Here is a 22,018-nt window from a genome sequence, read left to right as displayed (position 1 = left end):
CTTTCTTTTTTCTTTTTATTTCTAACTAATCTTTTTCTCTTACTAATCTTTCTTTCTTTCTAACTAATCTTTCTTTCTTTTTAACTAATCTTTCTTTCTTTTTTCTTCCTTTCTTTATAACTTATTTATCTTTCTAACTAATCTTTCTTTCTTTATTTTTAACTAATCTTTCTTTTTTCTTTTTCTTTCTATCTAATCTTTCTTTCTTTATTTTAACTAATCTTTATTTTTTCTTTTTCTTTCTATCTAATCTTTCTTTCTTTATTTTTAACTAATCTTTCTTTTTTCTTTTTCTTTCTATCTAATCTTTCTTTTTTCTTTCTAACTAATCTTTCTTTCTTTTTTCTTTTTAACTAATCTTTCTTTTTTTCTTTTTCTTTCTAACTAATCTTTCTTTCTTTCTATCTAATCTTTCTTTCTAACTAATCTTTCTTTCTTTCTATCTATCTAATTTTTTCTTTCTAACTAATCTTTCTTTTTCTTTCTTTCTGACTAATCTTTCTTTCTTTTTTCTTTCTAGCTAACATTTCTTTCTTTTTCTTTCTAACTAATCTTTCATTCTTTCTTTTTTCAAACTAATCTTTCTTTCTTTCTTTTTTCAAACTAATCTTTCTTTCTTTTTCAAACTAATCTTTCTTTCTTTCTTTCTTTCTAACTAATCTTTCTTTCTTTCTAACTAATATATCTTTCATTCTTTCTAACTAATCTTTCTTTCTTTCTAACTAATCTTTCTTTCTTTCTAACTAATCTTTCTTTCTTTCTTTCTAAATAATCTTTTTTTCTTCCTTTCTAACTAATCTTTCTTTTTTCTTTCTTTCTTTCTAACTTATTTCTCTTTCCTTTTTCTTTTTAACTAATCTTTCTTTCTTTCTAACTAATCTTTCTTTCTTTGTTTTTTCTTTCTAACTAATCTTTCTTCTTTCTAACTAATCTTTATTTCTTTTTTCTTTTTCTTTCTAACTAATCTTTATTTCTTTTTTCTTTTTCTTTCTAACTAATCTTTCTTTCTTTCTAACTAATCTTTCTTTCTTTTTTCTTTTTCTTTCTAACTAATCTTTCTTTCTTTTTTCTTTTTCTTTCTAACTAATCTTTCTTTCTTTTTTCTTTTTCTTTCTAACTTATCTTTCTTTCTTTCTAACTAATCTTTCTTTCTTTTTTTCTTTTTAACTAATCTTTCTTTCTAACTTATCTCTCTTTCTTTCTTTCTAAATAATCTTTTTCTTTTTTCTTTTTATTTCTAACTAATCTTTCTCTCTTACTAATCTTTCTTTCTTTTTAACTAATCTTTCTTCATTTTTTATTTTTTTTCTAACTAATCTTTATTTATTTATTTCTATCTAATCTTTCTTTTTTCTTTATTTCTAACTAATCTATCTTTCCTTTTTCTTTTTAACTAATCTTTCTTTCTTTGTTTTTTCTTTCTAACTAATCTTTCTTTCTTTTTCTTTCTTTCTGACTAATCTTTCTTTTTCTTTCTTTCTTTCTGACTAATCTTTCTTTCTTTTTTCTTTCTTTATAACAAATTTTTCATTCTAACTAATCTTTCTTGCTTTATTTTTAACTAATCTTTCTTTCTCTCTAACTAATCTTTCTTTCTTTGTTTTTTCTTTCTAACTAATCTTTCTTTCTTTCTAACTAATCTTTCTTTCTTTTTTCTTTTTCTTTCTAACTAATCTTTCTTTCTTTTTTCTTTTTCTTTCTAACTAATCTTTCTTTCTTTCTAACTAATCTTTCTTTCTTTTTTCTTTTTCTTTCTAACTAATCTTTCTTTCTTTTTTCTTTTTCTTTCTAACTAATCTTTCTTTCTTTCTAACTAATCTTTCTTTCTTTTTTTCTTTTTAACTAATCTTTCTTTCTAACTAATCTCTCTTTCTTTCTTTCTAACTAATCTTTTTCTTTTTTCTTTTTATTTCTAACTAATCTTTCTCTCTTACTAATCTTTCTTTCTTTTTAACTAATCTTTCTTTATTTTTTATTTTTTTCTAACTAATCTTTCTTTCTTTCTTTCTATCTAATCTTTCTTTTTTCTTTCTTTCTAACTAATCTATCTTTCCTTTTTCTTTTTAACTAATCTTTCTTTCTTTGTTTTTTCTTTCTAACTAATCTTTCTTTCTTTTTCTTTCTTTCTGACTAATCTTTCTTTTTTTTCTTTCTTTCTGACTAATCTTTCTTTCTTTTTTCTTTCTTTATAACAAATTTTTCATTCTAACTAATCTTTCTTTCTTTATTTTGAACTAATCTTTCTTTCTTTCTAACTAATCTTTCTTTCTTTGTTTTTTCTTTCTAACTAATCTTTCTTTCTTTTTTCTTTCTTTCTGACTAATCTTTCTTTCTTTTTTCTTTCTTTCTGACTAATCTTTCTTTCTTTTTTCTTCCTTTCTTTCTAACTTATTTTTCTTTCTAACTAATCTTTCTTTCTTTATTTTTAACTAATCTTTCTTTTTTCTTTTTCTTTCTAATCTTTCTTTTTTCTTTTTAACTAATCTTTTTTTTTCTTTTTCTTTATAAATAATCTTTCTTTCTAATCTTTCTTTCTTTCTTTCTTACTAATCTTTCTTTCTATCTAATCTTTCTTTCTTTCTAACTAATCTTTCTTTCTTTCTCTCTATCTAATCTTTATTTATTTCTAACTAATCTTTATTTTTCTTTCTTTCTGACTTATTTCTTTAATTTTTCTTTCTTTCTAACTAATCTTTCTTTCTTTTTTCTTTCTAGCTAACATTTCTTTCTTTTTCTTTCTAACTAATCTTTCTTTCTTTCTTTCTTTCTAACTAAGTAATCTTTCTTTCTTTTTTCTTTTTTCAAACTAATCTTTCTTTCTTTTTCAAACGAATCTTTCTTTCTTTCTAACTAAGTAATCTTTCTTTCTTTTTTCTTTCTTTCTAACTAATCTTTTCTTTCTTTCTAACTAATCTTTCTTTCTTTTTTCAAACTAATATTTCTTTCTTTCTTTCTTTCTAACTAATCTACCTATCTTTCATTCTAACTAATCTTTCTTTCTTTCTAACTAATATATCTTTCATTCTTTCTAACTAATCTTTCTTTCTTTTTTCTTTTTAACTAATCTTTCTTTTTTCTTTTTCTTTCTAACTAATCTTTCTTTCTAACTAATATATCTATCTTTTTTTCTTTCTTTCTAACTAATCTATCTTCTTTCTTCAATTCTTTCTAACTAATCTTTCTTTCTTTCTTTCTTTCTTTTTAACTAATCTTTCTTTCTTTTTTCTTTTTTTCTAACTAATCTTTCTTTCTATCTATCTTTCTATCAATCTTTCTATCTTTCTTTCTTACTAATCTATCTTTCATTTTAATTAATCTCTTTCTTTCATTCTTTCTTTCTAACCAATCTTTCTTTCTTTCTTTCTTTCTATCGTTCTATCTTTCTTTCTTTCTTTCTAATTAACTAATCTTTCTTTCTTTCTTTTTCAAACTAATCTTTCTTTCTAACTAACTAACTAATCTTTCTTTCTTTTTTCTTTCTTTCTTTCTAACTATTTTTTCTTTCTCTTTCTTTCTTTTTTCAAACAAAGCTTTCTTTCTTTCTAACTAATCTTTTCTTTCTTTCTTTTTTCAAACTAACCTTTCTTTCTTTCTTTTTTCAAACTAATCTTTCTTTCTTTCTTTCTAACTAATCTACCTTTCTTTCTTTCTAACTAATATATATTTCATTCTTTCTAACTAATATATATTTCATTCTTTCTAACTAATCTTTCTTTCTTTCTAACTAATCTTTCTATCTAACTAATCTTTCTTTTTTATTTTTAACTAATCTTTCTAACTAATCTTTCTAACTTATCTATCTTTCTTTCTTTCTAACTAATATATCTATCTTTTTTTCTTTCTTTCTAACGTATCTATCTTTCTTTCTTTCTAACTAATCTATCTTCTTTCTTTCATTCTTTCTAACTAATCTTTCTTTCTTTTTAACTAATCTTTCTTTTTTTCTTTTTTTCTAACTAATCTTTCTTTCTTTCTTTCTTACTAATCTGTCTTTCTTTTTAATTAATCTCTTTCTTTCATTCTTTCTTTCTAACTAATCTTTCTTTCTTTCTTTCTTTCTTTCTTTCTTTCTTTCTTTCTTTCTAACTAATATTTCTTTCTTTCTCACTAATCTCTCTTTCTTACCTAATCTTTCTTTTCTTTCTATCTCATCTTTCTTTCTTTCTTACTAATCTTTCTTTCTATCTGTCTTTCTTTCTTTCTAACTAATCTTTCTTTCTTCTTTCTGTCTTCTTTCTAATCTTTCTTTTTTTCTTTCTTTCTAACTAATCTTTCTAATCTTTTTTTCTTTCTTTCTTTCTTTCTATCTATCGTTCTATCTTTCTTTCTAACTAATATGTCTTTCTTTCTAACTAATCTCTCTTTCTTTCTACTTAATCTTTCTATTCTTTCTACCTCATCTTTCTTTCTTTCTTACTAATCTTTCTTTCTATCTGTCTTTCTTTCTTTCTATCTGTGTTTCTTTCTAACTAATCTTTCTTTCTTCTTTCTAACTAATCTTTCTTTTTTCTTTCTAACTAATCTTTCTTTTTTTCTAACTAATCTCTCTTTCTTTCTACCTAATCTTTCTTTTCTTTCTATCTCATCTTTCTTTCTTTCTTACTAATCTTTCTTTCTATCTGTCTTTCTTTATTTCTTTCTAACTAATCTTTCTTTCTTCTTTCTGTCTTCTTTCTAATCTTTCTTTTTTTCTTTCTTTCTAACTAATCTTTCTAATCTTTTTCTTTCTTTCTTTCTTTCTTTCTTTCTTTCTTTCTTTCTTTCTTTCTTTCTTTCTTTCTTTCTTTCTTTCTTTCTTTCTATCTATCTATCGTTCTATCTTTCTTTCTTTCTAACTAATATGTCTTTCTTTCTAACTAATCTCTCTTTCTTTCTACTTAATCTTTTTATTCTTTCTACCTCATCTTTCTTTCTTTCTTACTAATCTTTCTTTCTATCTGTCTTTCTTTCTATCTGTCTTTCTTTCTTTCTAACTAATCTTTCTTTCTTCTTTCTAACTAATCTTTCTTTTTTCTTTCTTTCTAACTAATCTTTTTTTTTCTTCTAACTAATCTTTCTTCCTTCTTTCTTTCTAACTAATCTTTCTTTCTTTCTAACTAATCTTTCTTTCTTCTTTCTTTCTAACTAATCTTTCATTCTTTCTAACTAATCTTTCTTTCTTTCTAACTAATCCATCTATCAAACTTCAAACTACTATAAATTTCTTCAAACTCTCTGGTCCGGCTTTTTCAAGCCAACTTAAAGTTTGTCTAATCAAACTTTTTTTCTAGTTATTCTTCTTCTTACTCAGAAATTTCTATATCTAACTCCTCCTAGAGCTTTAACTCTACAAACTCCAAACTCGGGTCAGACCTTCAGACTGTTCTGACTTAGTGTGCCATATCTTTTCAGACTGATTTGACTTTCAGATTTCTTAAAAATTAATATTAAAAAACATAAAAATCCCATTGACTTTCATTGCAGCATGTTCAAATTGAGCCAAGACTACGGTGGCCCAGTAGTGTACTATCTATCTATCTATCTATCTATCTATCTATCTATCTATCTATCTATCTATCTATCTATCTATCTATCTATCTATCTATCTATCTATCTATCTTTCTTTCTTTCTTTCTTTCTTTCTTTCTTTCTTTCTTTCTTTCTTTCTTTCTAACTAATCTTTCTTTCTTTCTTTCTAACTAATCTTTCTTTCTTTCTTTCTAACTAATCCATATTTCTTTCTTTTTTTCTAACTAATCTTTCTTTCTTTCTAACAAATCTTTCTTTCTTTCTATCTAATTTTTCTTTCTTTCTTACTAATCTTTCTTTCTTTCTAACTAATCCATCTTTCTTTCTTTCAAACTAATCCATCTTTCTTTCTTTATTTCTTTCTTTCTTTCAAACTAATCCATCTTTCTTTCTTTTTCTTTCTTTCTTTCTTTCAAAATAATCCATCTTTGTTTCTTTTTCTTTCTTTCTTTCTTTTTTTTCTTTCTTTCTTTCTTTCTTTCTTTCTTTCTTTCTGTCTTTCTTTCTAACTAATCTTTCTTTCTTTCTTCCTTTCTTTCTTACTGATCTATCTTTCTCTCTCACTAATCTATCTTTTTGTCTAACTATTCTATCTTTCTTTCTTTCTAACTAATCCATCTTTCTTTCTAATCCATCTTTCTTTCTTACTTTCTTTCTTTCTTTCTTTCTTTCTAACTAATCTATCTTTCTTTCTTTCTAACTAATCTATCTTGCTTTCTTTCTTTCTGACTAATCCATCTTTCTTTCTTTCTGACTAATCCATGTTTCTTTCTAACTAATCTATCTTTCTTTCTTTCTAACTAATCTATCTTTCTTTCTTTCCTTCTTTCTGACTAATTCATCTGTCTTTCTTTATTTCTGACTAATTCATCTTTCTTTCTTTCTTTCTTTCTAACTTATCTATCTTTCTTTCTTACTGATCTATCTTTCTTTCTAACTAATCCATCTTTCTTTCTTTCTTTCTGACTAATTCATCTTTCTTTCTTTCTTTCTGACTAATCCATCTTTCTTTTTTTCTTTCTTTCTAACTAATCTTTCTAATCTTTTTTTCTTTCTTTCTTTCTTTCTTTCTTTCTTTCTTTCTTTCTTTCTTTCTTTCTTTCTTTCTTTCTTTCTTTCTTTCTTTCTATCTATCTATCGTTCTATCTTTCTTTCTTTCTAACTAATATTTCTTTCTTTCTAACTAATCTATCCATCTTTCTTTCTAACATCTTTCTTTCTTTCATGTTATCACTGTGAAGCGCTTTGATACAATCTGTATTGTAAAAAGCGCTATATAAATAAAGGTGACTTGACTTGACTTAATCCATCTTTCTTTCTTTTTTCTAACTAATCTATCTTTCTAAATTATTTTTCTTTCTTTCTAACTAACTAATCTTTCTTTCTTTCTTTCTTTCTTTCTTCTTAACTAGTCTATCTTTCTTTCTTCTTAACTAATCTTTCTTTCTTTCTAACAAATCCATCTTTCTTTTTAACTAATCCTTCTTTCTTTCTTTCTTTCTTTCTTTCTTTCTTTCTTTCTTTCTTTCTTTCTTTCTTTCTTTCTATCTATGTAATCTTTCTTTCTTTCTAACTAATCCATATTTCTTTCTTTCTAGCTTTTCTTTCTTTCTTTCTAACTAATCTTTCTTTCTTTCTACCAAATCTTTCTTTCTTTCTATCTAATCTTTCTTTCTTTCTTACTAATCTTTCTTTCTTTCAAACTAATCCATCTTTCTTTCTTTATTTCTTTCTTTTCTTCAAACTAATCCATCTTTCTTTCTTTTTCTTTCTTTCTTTCTTTCTTTCTTTCTTTCTTCCTAATCCTTCTTTCTTTCTTACAATCTATCTTTCTTTCTAACTAATCCTAATTCTTTCTTTCTAACTAATCTATCTTTCTTTCTTACAATCTATCTTTCTTTCTAACTAATGCATCTTTCTCTCTTTCTGACTAATTCATCTTTCTTTCTTTCTGACTAATTCATCTTTCTTTCTTTCTTTCCTGACTAATCCATCTTTCTTTCTTTCTGACTAATCCTTCTTTCTTTCTAACTAATCTATCTATCTTTTTTTCTTTCTTAATAATCTATCTTTCTTTTTTTCTAACTAATCTTTATTTCTAACTAATCTTTCTTTTATATAAAGCAATCTTTCTATCTTTCTAACTCATCTTTCTTTTCTTTCTAATTTTTCATTTTCTTTCCAACTATTCTTTCTTTCTAACTAATCCATCTATCAAACTTCAAACTACTTTAAACTTCCAACTATTTTAAACTTCTTCAAACTCTCTGGTCCGGCTTTTTCAAGCCAACTTAAAGTTTGTCTCATCAAACTTTTTTTCTAGTTATTATTCTTCTTACTCTAAAATTTCTATATCTAACTCCTCCTAGAGCTTTAACTCTACAAACTCCAAACTCGGGTCAGACCTACAGACTGTTCTGACTTAGTGTGCTATATCTTTTCAGCCTGATTTGACTTTCAGATTTCTTAAAAATTAATATTAAAAACCATACAAATCCCATTGACTTTCATTGTAAAAGTTCAAATTGAGCCAAGACTACGGTGGCCCAGTAGTGTACAACACAAAAACTCAAATCTAAACTCCCTGAAGCCCTAGACTCAATTAAACTACCATTCTATATGTACTAATGAACTTTAAACTTCAAACTATTTTAAACTTCTTCCAACTCTCTGGTCCGGCTTTTTCAAGCCAACTTAAAGTTTGTCTCATCAAACTTTTTTCTAGTTGCATTACTGCACTCTTCCTTCCACCATGGAATATTTTTGTTTTTCTGACCTACCATTTTTTTGTGGTATAAATAGTGTTGCAGCTTCCATTATTAGTTTTGTCATTGAATCACATAATGTTTCTACTGAATCTTCTACCAATATATCTTTATTTGTCACAATGCTTACTAAAATAATTCCAATCTGCCTTCTCATACATCAAATTCTTTTTTCAAATCATTGGAAAATGATTTACTTTCCATTCAATTCAGCCATACCATTTGATATTAATGTTAAATCTATACTTGATACCATATTCTCTGTTAAATTATACCTAGTTCCTTCTCCTGTGTTTAAACATACTAATGATCTATCATCCATGAGCTGCTCTGTTACTTCCCCATTATAATCTGTATTTTTACTCCCCCATAGCCAGTTATGAGCATTAAAATCCCCACACCATAATTCCTTTGTTTATTTCCTAATCTTTTCAAACAACGTTATTAAAATCTTCTTATATGGATTATAAAAATGATATATTACAATTGATTCTTCTCTAAAATATATTTCAACCACAGCACATTCCATATCTTTAACCTCACTTAATTCCCTATATATAGTTCCTTCTTTTACAAAAGTTACCACCCCTCCCCCTTGTTTCCCAACTCTATCCTTTCGATCAGACTTTTATCCTGGTAATACAAATTGCTGGTTTGGCTTAAGCCAACACTCTTGAACACAAATTACACTTGGTTAATGATCCAAATCTAATACAATTTTTTTTATTCTTGACCATTTGCTACAAGTCTCTTTGCGTTCCATTGCACACTTGTCACCATTAATCTACTCAGATAGCCTACATGTGAAACTTCTACTGTTGTTGCTAGTTAGAATGTCATGTATTGCGCTTACTGAAATCTCAGAGATCCCTAGGAATTCTGATACAGCTTCTAGAATTGTTTTAATCTGGGCCGATCTGCTTGGCAACATAGCAGTGACATTACAGTTTTTCTCGATTGCTTAAACACATTTCTTGAAACTATGCCTCGTATTCTCAAAACAGTAAACACAAATCCATAACGTCTCACCCAATTCCCCAAACATCCTATTTTCAGGTCAAAATGAAGCTCTACACTCAAAACCATTCACTCTTGCTGAAAAACCAAACTTTGCCCGCAGACAGGACACACAAGCCCTCAAAAATACACACACTACAACATAGTCTTACACACTGGTGCTATAAATTCAAAACAACATTTCCAAAACTGGTAAGTCATGTTGCTTGTGGTCCATCCATCTTTTTTTTTTACTCGCTTCTACTCAAGATGTGTGTGAGCATCATATGACAGTAAAAGAGCACACACAAACCTTATTCAAATATGGAATTGTATTGGAATGGTAAAGAGTGTTGGTACATGCCTCCACTCAAGGATACAATATGATGAACAAGTCTAAGAATGTTCCACATTTGGTTGAAATACCATCATTGGCCTAGAAAGATAACACTCTGTGAGTCAAGACTATAAAGGAGAAAGGATGCCCTCCCTTCACTGTCACACTCTGCAGCCACTCTGTGTGACTGTACGACTGCTGGCCTTTTCTTGCAAGAACATAAACCTCATCAAAGACAATTGGAAATGTTTGTCTCTTATTCAGTGATAGAAATCTGTTTGCCACCACACCTTCCTGAAGGTTCTGATGATGGAGGCGACGGTGAAGCGACTCAAATTTGGCTGTACTCGTTGCCCAGCCTCGCTCATAGTCATACCATGGACAAGGACATGGGCAACTAAAGTGGCTTGAATTTCATCCGAGACTGCTTGTCTTCTTGCCCTTGCCCTTCCTCCTCCTCCTCCTCCTCCTCTTCCTCCACCTATTCCTCCTCTTCCTCCACCTATTCCTCTTCCTCCTCCTCCTCCTCCTCTTCCTCTTCCTCCTCCTCCTCCTCCTCTTCCTCATCCTCTTCCTCCTCTTCCTCCACCTATTCCTCTTCATCCTCCTCCTATTCCTCTTCCTCCCCCTCCTCCTCCTCCTCTTCCTCCTCCTATTCCTCTTCCTCCTCCTCCTCCTCCTCTTCCTCCACCTCTTCCTCATCCTCTTCCTCCTCCTATTCCTCTTCCTCCTCCTCCTCTTCCTCCCCCTCCTCGACCTATTGCTTAATTTCTCTGTGGATCCATTGTTCCAAAACTCAGTAAACTGATTTTTATCTTTTATAAAAGATTGTATAACCTTTTATCTATCTATTGAAGGATCTGACTGATGTGTGTTCAATTTTGACTCTTAGTGTTTTCACCTGGGTAATTGTGTGCTAACTGAGCTGAAACTGAGCTGACTTGAGTGAACAATTTTGAATGCTAGTGCTTTCTAAATGACCACGTGGTGTAGGCAATGAGAAATGAAGGGATTTGTGTGTAGAGTTTTGCTGTGACAGTTCAACAAATCTGACTAATGTGTCAAAACAGGGGAATAGTGTTCATAGTTCAGTGAAATGGGTGTGCTTTTTGATAAATGGCATTATGGTTTTGACATTTTAGTTCAAAAGCCTGGTTATAGTGTTTAAGCAATCGAGAAAAACTGTAATAACCTTAACAATAAAGGCTAGAAAGTTCTCTTTAGTCACTATTAAAGCATTTTCTTTTATAGCACACTGTGACGCTGCATCTGAGAGTGACCCTGGATCTGAATATTACACTGCCTCTGAGAGTGACTCTGCATCTGAATATTACACTGCCTCTGAGAGTGACTCTGCATCTGAATATCACACTGCATCTGAGAGTGACGCTGACTCCGAGAGTGACTCTGACTCCGAGAGTGACTCTGACTCCGAGAGTGAGAGTGACTCTGACTCCGAGAGTGACTCTGACTCCGAGAGTGACTCTGACTCCGAGAGTGAAGCTGCCTCCGAGAGTGACGCTGCCTCCGAGAGTGACTCTGACTCCGAGAGTGACTCTGACTCTGACTCTGAGAGTGACTCCGAGAGTGACTCTGACTCCGAGAGTGACTCTGACTCCAAGAGTGACTCTGCCTCCGAGAGTGACTCTGACTCTGAGAGTGACTCTGCCTCCGAGAGTGACGCTGCCTCCGAGAGTGACTCTGACTCCGAGAGTGACTATGACTCCGAGAGTGACTCTGACTCTGAGAGTGACTCTGACTCTGAGAGTGACGCTGCCTCCGAGAGTGACTCTGACTCTGAGAGTGACTCCGAGAGTGACTCTGACTCCGAGAGTGACGCTGCCTCTGGAAGTGACTCTGACTCTGAGAGTGACTCTGACTCCGAGAGTGACGCTGCCTCCGAGAGTGACTCTGACTCTGACTCTGAGAGTGACTCTGACTCCGAGAGTGACTCTGACTCCGAGCATTTTTTTGAGACTGACACTCAACAGAGTATTACACTGCAACTGAAACTCGCACTACCTCAAGAAATGGAACTGGATCTGAGACTGACACGGCCTCTGAGACTCCCACAGCCTCAGAGACTGCCTCAGAGACTGTCACTAAAACTACCCCTGATAATCCCACTGCATACGATACTCCCACTGCCCCTACAACCGAGACTGTTCCTGAGATTACCACTGGATCTGATACTCCCACCACAACTGGAATGGTTCCTAAGATTCGCACAACACCTGATATTCCTACTGAATATATACTATATATTAAACTGGTACATCGACTTCTTCTGACACTGCCTCTGAGAGTGACACTGGATCTGAGAGTGACACTGGATCTGCATCTGAGAATGCCTCTGCAATTCCCACTGCATCTGTGGTGGTTACTGTGGTTAGTTACTGTCTTTGCTTTGGAGGAATGTATTTACGTTGCCATAAAGAAATGATGCAATGATCTGCACAATATATATAGCCTATATACATTTATTTATTTATTTTTATATCATATTTTTTGTATTTCATATTATTATTTTATTTTCCATTATATCTTTATAATTTATTTAAATACATTATTATTCTATTGTGTTTAAATACAAATATAAATATATGCATATTTCTATGTATATTTTTTCATGTACTGTAAGTATTTTATTATATAAATGGTCACAGGGAACAAAGCGTCTCTCGGGTTTCTCAGACAGGCGGATATTTCTGTGATGAAGATCCTGTGACCTACCAAAGTGGCTGGTGAGTGAAAAATAATTTTCAAACCCTGGTTATAATGTAACATTACTCTCACTTTTGATAACATTACTCTCACTTTTACTCAAAGACTGTGCCTCCCCAATGTGTGGAGTCCTTCATCGTGTCTTCAACCTGAGTCTGAGTCTCCAAAGGGTCCCTGTGCTGTGGAAGACATCTTGCCTCGTTCAAAGGTGTCAAAGATGCCACACCCTGCACTGTAAAAAATAAAAAGTACATAAATAAGATAAACAAAAGATAAACTGAATTACTATTTTTCCCAACATAGCAATCAACTAAGTATGAACCTCTTTAATCCCAATAACCATTATACTGATCAAAATAAATATATTCTGCCTTCTCTTGCCAGTGTTTGAGTCTCCCATTTCCACCGCCTCTGAGACTCACACTGCCTCTGAGAGTCACACCGCCTCCGAGAGTCACACCGCCTCTGAGACTCACACTGCCTCTGAGACTCACACCGCCTCTGAGAGTCACACCGCCTCTGAGACTCACACTGCCTCTGAGACTCACACTGCCTCTGAGACTCACACCGCCTCTGAGACTCACACTGCCTCTGAGACTCACACCGCCTCTGAGACTCACACTGCCTCTGAGAGTCACACCGCCTCTGAGACTCACACTGCCTCTGAGACTCACACCGCCTCTGAGAGTCACACCGCCTCCGAGAGTCACACCGCCTCCGAGAGTCACACCGCCTCTGAGACTCACACTGCCTCTGAGACTCACACCGCCTCTGAGACTCACACTGCCTCTGAGACTCACACCGCCTCCGAGAGTCACACCGCCTCTGAGACTCACACCGCCTCTGAGACTCACACTGCCTCTGAGACTCACACCGCCTCTGAGACTCACACCGCCTCTGAGACTCACACCGCCTCTGAGACTCACACCGCCTCTGAGACTCACACCGCCTCTGAGACTCACACCGCCTCTGAGACTCACACTGCCTCTGAGACTCACACCGCCTCTGAGACTCACACCGCCTCTGAGACTCACACCGCCTCTGAGACTCACACCGCCTCTGAGACTCACACCGCCTCTGAGACTCACACCGCCTCTGAGACTCACACCGCCTCTGAGACTCACACCGCCTCTGAGACTCACACCGCCTCTGAGACTCACACTGCCTCTGAGACTCACACCGCCTCTGAGACTCACACCGCCTCTGAGACTCACACCGCCTCTGAGACTCACACCGCCTCTGAGACTGGGACTAGAACTGAGACTGCCTCTGAGACTCACACTGCCTCTGATATTCGCACTGCTTCTCAATCTCAACTGGCACTGGATCTAAGATTCCCACTACATCTGTGGTTACTGTGGTTAGTTACTGTCTTTGCTTCGGAAGAATAGGTTGCCATAAAGAAATGATGCAATGATCTGCATAATATATATAGCCTATATACATTTATATATTTCTTTTATATACATTTTTTTTAGATATTATTTTTTCCCCCCATTATATCTTTATAATTGTATTATTTTTATAATACATTATTATTCTATTGTGTATAAATATATGCATATTTAATGGTCACAGGGAACAAAGCGTCTCTCGGGTTTCTCAGACAGGCGGACATTTCTGTGACGAAGATCCTGTGACCTACCAAAGTGGCTGGTGAGTGAAAAAAAAAATTCAAACCCTGGTTACAATGTAACATTAGTTTAAAGGAATGTCTTTTCCTCAGTCCTTAGGATGAAAAGTGCAGAAACACACAAGCGTTTGATAACTGTGATATTACAATAAGGGCATTAGTTTGTGGATCTGTAGTCAGGGTTACTCGTGTGTCCGTCCCATCAGCTCTGACACACACTCAGAGGCAGGACACACACACTCAGAGGCAGGACACACACACTCAGAGGCAGGACACACACACTCAGAGGCAGGACACACACACTTAGAGGCAGGACACACACACTTAGAGGCAGGACACACACACTCAGAGGCAGGACACACACACTCAGAGGCAGGACACACACACTCAGAGGCAGGACACACACACTCAGAGGCAGGACACACACACTCAGAGGCAGGACACACACACTCAGAGGCAGGACACACACACTCAGAGGCAGGACACACACACTCAGAGGCAGGACATACACACTCAGCGGCAGGTCACACACACTCAGCGGCAGGACACACACACACCCAGAGGCAGGACACACACACACTCAGAGGCAGGACACACACACACTCAGAGGCAGGACACACACACTCAGAGGCAGGACACACACACACACACACACACACACTCAGAGGCAGGACACACACACACACACTCAGAGGCAGGACACACACACACACACTCAGCGGCAGGACACACACACCCAGAGGCAGGACACACTCACACTCAGAGGCAGGACACACACACACTCAGAGGCAGGACACACACACTCAGAGGTAGGACACACTCACACTCAGAGGCAGGACACACACACACTCAGAGGCAGGACACACACACTCAGAGGCAGGACACACTCACACTCAGAGGCAGGACACACACACACTCAGAGGCAGGACACACTCACACTCAGAGGCAGGACACACACACACCCAGAGGCAGGACACACTCACACTCAGAGGCAGGACACACACACACTCAGAGGCAGGACACACACACTCAGAGGCAGGACACACACACTCAGAGGCAGGACACACACACTCAGAGGCAGGACACACACACTCAGAGGCAGGACACACACACTCAGAGGCAGGACACACTCACACTCAGAGGCAGGACACACACACACTCAGAGGCAGGACACACTCACACTCAGAGGCAGGACACACTCACACTCAGAGGCAGGACACACACACACTCAGAGGCAGGACACACACACTCAGAGGCAGGACACACTCACACTCAGAGGCAGGACACACACACACTCAGAGGCAGGACACACTCACACTCAGAGGCAGGACACACACACACCCAGAGGCAGGACACACTCACACTCAGAGGCAGGACACACACACACTCAGAGGCAGGACACACACACTCAGAGGCAGGACACACACACTCAGAGGCAGGACACACACACTCAGAGGCAGGACACACACACTCAGAGGCAGGACACACACACTTAGAGGCAGGACACACACACTCAGAGGCAGGACACACACACTCAGAGGCAGGACACACACACTCAGCGGCAGGTCACACACACTCAGAGGCAGGACACACACACACTCAGAGGCAGGACACACACACTCAGAGGCAGGACACACACACTCAGAGGCAGGACATACACACTCAGCGGCAGGTCACACACACTCAGCGGCAGGACACACACACACCCAGAGGCAGGACACACACACACCCAGAGGCAGGACACACACACACTCAGAGGCAGGACACACACACTCAGAGGCAGGACACACACACTCAGAGGCAGGACATACACACTCAGCGGCAGGTCACACACACTCAGCGGCAGGACACACACACACCCAGAGGCAGGACACACACACACCCAGAGGCAGGACACACACACACTCAGAGGCAGGACACACACACTCAGAGGCAGGACACACACACACACACACACTCAGAGGCAGGACACACACACACACACTCAGAGGCAGGACACACACACACACACTCAGAGGCAGGACACACACACTCAGAGGCAGGACACACACACTCACACACTCAGAGGCAGGACACACACACTCAGATACAGGACACACACACACAGAGGCAGGACACACACACAGAGGCAGGACACAGGACACACACACTCAGAGGCAGGACACACACACTCAGAGACAGGACACACACACACAGAGGCAGGACACACACACTCAGAGGCAGGAATTTGGAAAAATGCTTTTCATAAGAAGTAAAAAAAAACTATTGTACAATTTGTATTTTGTATCATACATCAATTGTGTGTCATACACACATCATACTATTGTGTGTCAGCAGAAGTTCCTGTTACACCGGATCATCACCGTGAGCCGGCTCTCCTGTGTACACACACTCTCCTGTGGACTCGCGGACCGCACCGATGTGGCCGGTGTGTTTCAACAGATTCTGTTTCTGATTCAATTCAATTCATATTTATTTCTATTGCGCTTCACAATACACATAATTTCAAAGCATGCATAAGTCCACATTACATGATTAAAAGTTCAGAATGTCGATAATCCAGTGTCAAACTCTCTGAGATGTTTCTCTCTGGTATGTGTGTGTGTGTGTGTTAGTTCACTTCGAGAGGCTGAAGGTCAGAGTTCAGAGGAGCCGTCCAGGTGAAGAGGTCACCGGTGTTCTGCTGCTTTACCCTGAACACACACTGATCATCATCGAGGTCTGAAACACACACACACACACTCGTCCAGGTGAAGAGGTCAGTGGTGTTCTGCTGCTTTACCCTGAACACACACTGATCATCATCGAGGTCTGAAACACACACACACACACTCGTCCAGGTGAAGAGGTCAGTGGTGTTCTGCTGCTTTACCCTGAACACACACTGATCGTCATCGAGGTCTGAAACACACACACACACACTCGTCCAGGTGAAGAGGTCAGTGGTGTTCTGCTGCTTTACCCTGAACACACACTGATCGTCATCGAGGTCTGAAACACACACACACACACACTCGTCCAGGTGAAGAGGTCACTGGTATTCTGCTGCTTACGCCATATGCTCTCATTGACAAATGCGGAACAGTTAGTTCATGCGTTCATGACCTCAAGGCTAGATTACTGTAATGCTCTATTGGGTGGTTGCCCTGGTAATTTTAGTGTCTTTGTTTATCCCGAGGTTTTTCCGCAGCCTGCCGGATCCAGGCCGTCTCCAGATCTGACGAAGGAGCTTCGCCTGGACACACACACACACACACACTCCAGATCTGACGAAGGAGCTTCGCCTGGACACACACACACACACACACTCCAGATCTGACGAAGGAGCTTCGCCTGGACACACACACACACACACACTCCAGATCTGACGAAGGAGCTTCGCCTGGACACACACACACACACTCCAGATCTGACGAAGGAGCTTCGCCTGGACACACACACAAACACTCCAGATCTGACGAAGGAGCTTCGCCTGGACACACACACACACACTCCAGATCTGACGAAGGAGCTTCGCCTGGACACACACACACACACACACACACACTCCAGATCTGACGAAGGAGCTTCGCCTGGACTGATGACAACGCAGTGCTGAAGTGCCAACTAGCCTCTCCCTATGGAGGAACCCTTTCCCACTCTACAGATGAAGCGTTGTGGAGATTAGGGTTCGCGTACCAACCCAGAAGTGATAAAACAAAATAAAATTCTGCATCAAAATTTATAGGCAAGACAAGTAGTTTGTTTAGACATGGTTTGTAGGGAATTACAAACCTGCGCACATATATTCAAACGCACATAACTATAGAATCATTTCTTAATGCGCATGTGAACGCCATCAGCGTTTATTACAGGTTCAGTTTAGAGTCTGTTTAGAGAGAACGGTGTCGTCTTAGCGGCCCCTAATTTAATAACAAATGATCATTTCAACGGAAGTGAATCAATCAAAACTAACTTTAGCTGGAAAATAACATTATTCAAGAACCGCTATAAAATCAAACCAATCTCTGTTACCTTAAATTGTATGTTTATCTCTGTAAAGCTGCTTTGAAACAATCTACACTGTTAAAAGCGCTATATAAATGAGGACAGTGGCGGAGCCAGAGGGGGGTACGGGGTGGCACTGGACACCCCTGATATGCGATAGGCCACCCCGGCTGCCACCCCAAAATTTTATTTGCTACTGGCAGTTGCTGATGCTGATTTAAAAAAATATTACGTTCGCCAGCAGCGCGGCGCGCGCAGTTTTCAAACGGACGAGCAGAGGACGAGAGATGGTTGCAAGATACCGAACTTCACCGAATAAGAAAACATCATATTTGAAGTAAGCTTTTAAGGTTTAGCATCAGGGTGGTTTGCTCCCAATAGCCTACATTAGGCCTAATACACGCATCTACAGTACCTTGCCGTGTGTACGTTACAGTGTACTGGAAGTGTACTTTGTAAACTACAAGTGTAAACTACAGTGTACTTTGTACACTGTAACGTACACACGGCAAGGTACTGTAGATGCGTGTATTAGGCCTAATGTAGGCTATTGGGAGCAAACCACCCTGATGTGTACACTGTAACGTACACACGGCAAGGTACTGTAGATGCGTGTATTAGGCCTAATGTAGGCTATTGGGAGCAAACCACCCTGATGCTAAACCTTAAAAGCTTACTTCAAATATGATGTTTTCTTATTCGGTGAAGTTCGGTATTCTAGCTAATGTGAGGATAGGAGATCAAAACGCAGGCAAAGAAGAGCAGAAACAAGCGATATCATAATGCGATCACTATAGGACTATGAAGCTTTATGGGTGTAGGTTGTTGATGGACTCGATCTACTGTGTTTTCTGAATCTTATCTAGATGTAGTCTTTGATAAAAATGCGATTATCTCAGCTTTTTGCTCATGTTGCTTTTTATGAAACTTGCCAACATTCAAGTGTTGATTAAAAAAAAGACGAACGAAGCTAGAATAACATTATTTTTTGTTTTTGTTTTAAAAGCACAGGGTTTGTTCTTTCTTTTGGTATGTTCAGATATTCATACAACACAATATTCTGGGGTGCCATGAAATTGTGAAAATTACCAAAACCACATTTTTTTTTATACTAGCGAGAAAGAGTTAAATGTTGGTAATTGGATGATGATTAGAATATGAATATGATTGGAATCATATTTTAAATTTGTCATATGAACAGGGTCAATTAAACATGAAAAGAAAGGGAGAGATATCAGAGTTATTTTAAAATAAGCACAAACATAGTCCAGTCATTTTATGAAAAAAAGGTTGAACAAATTGCAACAGAAGCAAACTCAAATAATTTTGTATCCTCATTCTGTCCTGAGTAAGGAAACAAAGTCCCTAGAATCCCATTAGGGGAAAGTTTCGAAATCTGTTTCTGATTCACTTTTTTTTTTACTTATCTTTTGTCTTCTGCATTCTCCTTACCCTTGTCTCCTGTTCTTCCCTTAGACTCGTCCCCCAGAAACAGCCCCAAACCCCATCTCTTAATAATTAAAAAAGGCTGGTTTCTGAAGTACTTCTGCCTTCCTCTATGTATTAATGCTCATGGGTAGCCTAAATGGGTTCCATTCAGACCTTAACATTAAGTATTTTACTGTTATGTGTCAACAAGATTCAACAAGACATTTTCACCTGGCTATACCCAATGTATACCCAATCTGTTGTGGTATTTATGCAAATTAGCACATACGTAATTAGATTATGCACCGTTTGTCCATCTTAACAAACAATTAAAAAAAACTTGGAATACATTTTTTGTTTGTCTTGATGCAAGTAATCAACTCAGTAATTTTCATGGTGATATCTAAATGTTAAACTTTTTACCCTATTCTCGTAAGAAAAAGAATGAATAGGCGTATGAATAGGCTATATTTGTTTTTTTCCTAAACTTTCCCTAATGGGATTCTTTGGGACTTTTTTTTCCTTACTCAGGACATATTGAGGATACAAAATCAGTTGAGTTTGCTTGTTGCAATTTGTTCAAGGTTGACCCCCATTTTGGCTTAAAATGCCTGGACTAACAGGCAGATCAGGTGCAAACAGACCCCCCAGCCCTTGCATCACCACTGGCTAGCCAGAGTCAGTGTGGTGAGACTTCAGAACCAGCAACAGGTCAGAGCATCTACCACACACAGGCAGTCAATCACATACCCAATTCAGGAATTTAAGTTGAGATGATTTTGCCAGATTAAAAGGATAGTTCACCCAAAAATGAACACAAAAAAATAATTATAAATTAAAGAATTAGAATTATTATAAATTATTATAAAGAAAGAATTATGTTGTATTTAATCTTCCCAGGATAATATTTTATATTGATGGGCAATAAAATTGTTTAACTTTTTCAAGGACATGTCTGCTTGATGCCTGCTATATCTAATAAAAGATAAAATAAAAGAAAAATTTTTTTTTTGTAAATGTGAGTTTTTTTGTAAATAAATGCAGCAGTTCATAACAGACACATGCGGTATCTTATCTACTTGGTGCTTCAGCTTTGTTTTCTGCTAATATTTTGGATGTTCAACACTTATAGACAAACAGAGTGACCCAATTCCTTCCACAAGCTTTTCCACTGTGTGTGTGTGTGTGTACACACACACACACACACACACACTGATCGTCATCGAGGTCTGAAACACGTACACACACACACACACACACGTACACACACACACACACACACACACACTGATCGTCATCGAGGTCTGAAACACACACACACACACACACACACACACACACACACACTCTCTGATCGTCATAGAGGTCTGAAACACACACACACAGACGTACAGATCGTCACCGAGGTCTGGAAATTTCATGGTGACTTTAGATAACTAAAATAATGCAGGTTGTTCAGTTTTAATTGAATGCTCAATAAACAAACACAACACAATTTAAGACATCCAGATAAGAACATATTACCAATATAAAGTGTTTATAATAATAATAATTTTTAATTAAAAAAATAGACAGCAGTTCAATCATTAACTCTTTAATAAATTAATTTGTATATATATATATATACTACTGTATATAAAATTGCTCATGTGTTGATTTTTGTCTATATTTATTGTTAGTGTCTGAATTAGTTATTAAAGGGAAGAATGAATGACAGGGCTCCAGACTAACTTTTTGCCTTGGTTGCACTGGTGCGCCTAACTTTTTTATTTAGGTGCACTCAAATTTTTCCTCGTCTTGCGTCACCTTTAACGCCACAATTTCAAGGTTACCTTTTTAACACGCTCCATATACATTCATATATATTATTTAAATGCTTTTAAACAAGAATAAGGTGTAGTTTTTTTTATTATTTGAAGCACAATTATACTGTATTTATAAAATATTTAAAGTGCTGTTTTTACATTGTTCAAGTTAGGGCAGGGTATTGACACAAATTTCACAATTCGATTTGTTAGGGGGTTAACAGTTATAAGACCCAGGACCAGATATGATGAAAGAAGACCAGGAGTCGTGAGGTTCAATCAAAGAGTAAAATTTACTGAAGAATAGTTTGCAGTTCAGTTGGTAGAGCCAAAGTCTCACGAGGAGGTCGCAAGCTAACTCTACCTTACATGAAAATCGTACACCAGTTATACTGTTTTCAAGGGCATACATTACATAAACATTCACTTCTGATTGGCTCAGAGGACATAAAGTCTAAATAATTATACATAGATAGAAGGGTACGTTGACATCAATCAAGATAACTGTCATCCGAGTCACGAAGCTCCAGTAATGACCTCGGGGGGGGCCATCGAAAAGCGTCATGAGACCTGCCACCCCGTGTCATGAGACCTGCAACATACTGATAAAACCTTCCGTCCTCAGAGAGAAGAAATAACAATTACTTTACTTCTTGAGAGATACATGTATGAAAGAAGTAAAACAAATCATAGAGCCATACAGAAATTGACCCGTCCGTTAATGGGGTCAGCAGAGAAACATGATCATATGATGAGGGTTTTCTTTAGGCTTAACACACTCATTAGTATACATACAGACAAAAAGCCTGTATTTAATGTTCTCGCTCAGGGCCAC

General features: G+C 36.4%; 1 long non-coding RNA gene across 1 annotated transcript; it reads right to left on the bottom strand.

Annotated features, from left to right (window-relative positions):
* Window positions 1–5,540: 5,540 nt before the first annotated feature.
* Window positions 5,541–6,718, bottom strand: LOC130077955 (uncharacterized). Its single transcript, XR_008805859.1, has 2 exons — window positions 6,672–6,718; window positions 5,541–5,597 (listed from the first exon to the last, which is right to left on the bottom strand). It is a non-coding gene; the product is annotated as an uncharacterized LOC130077955 (long non-coding RNA).
* Between the last annotated feature and the right edge of the window lie 15,300 nt (window positions 6,719–22,018).

Source organism: Rhinichthys klamathensis, unplaced genomic scaffold, assembly GCF_029890125.1.
Source record: "Rhinichthys klamathensis goyatoka isolate OS25496 unplaced genomic scaffold, OSU_Roscu_1.1 h1tg000789l_1, whole genome shotgun sequence".
In the NCBI taxonomy this organism is placed as follows: Eukaryota; Metazoa; Chordata; class Actinopteri; order Cypriniformes; family Leuciscidae; genus Rhinichthys; species Rhinichthys klamathensis.
Note: the sequence above shows the minus strand (reverse complement) of the source record. Positions and strands in the feature narration are given on the sequence as shown.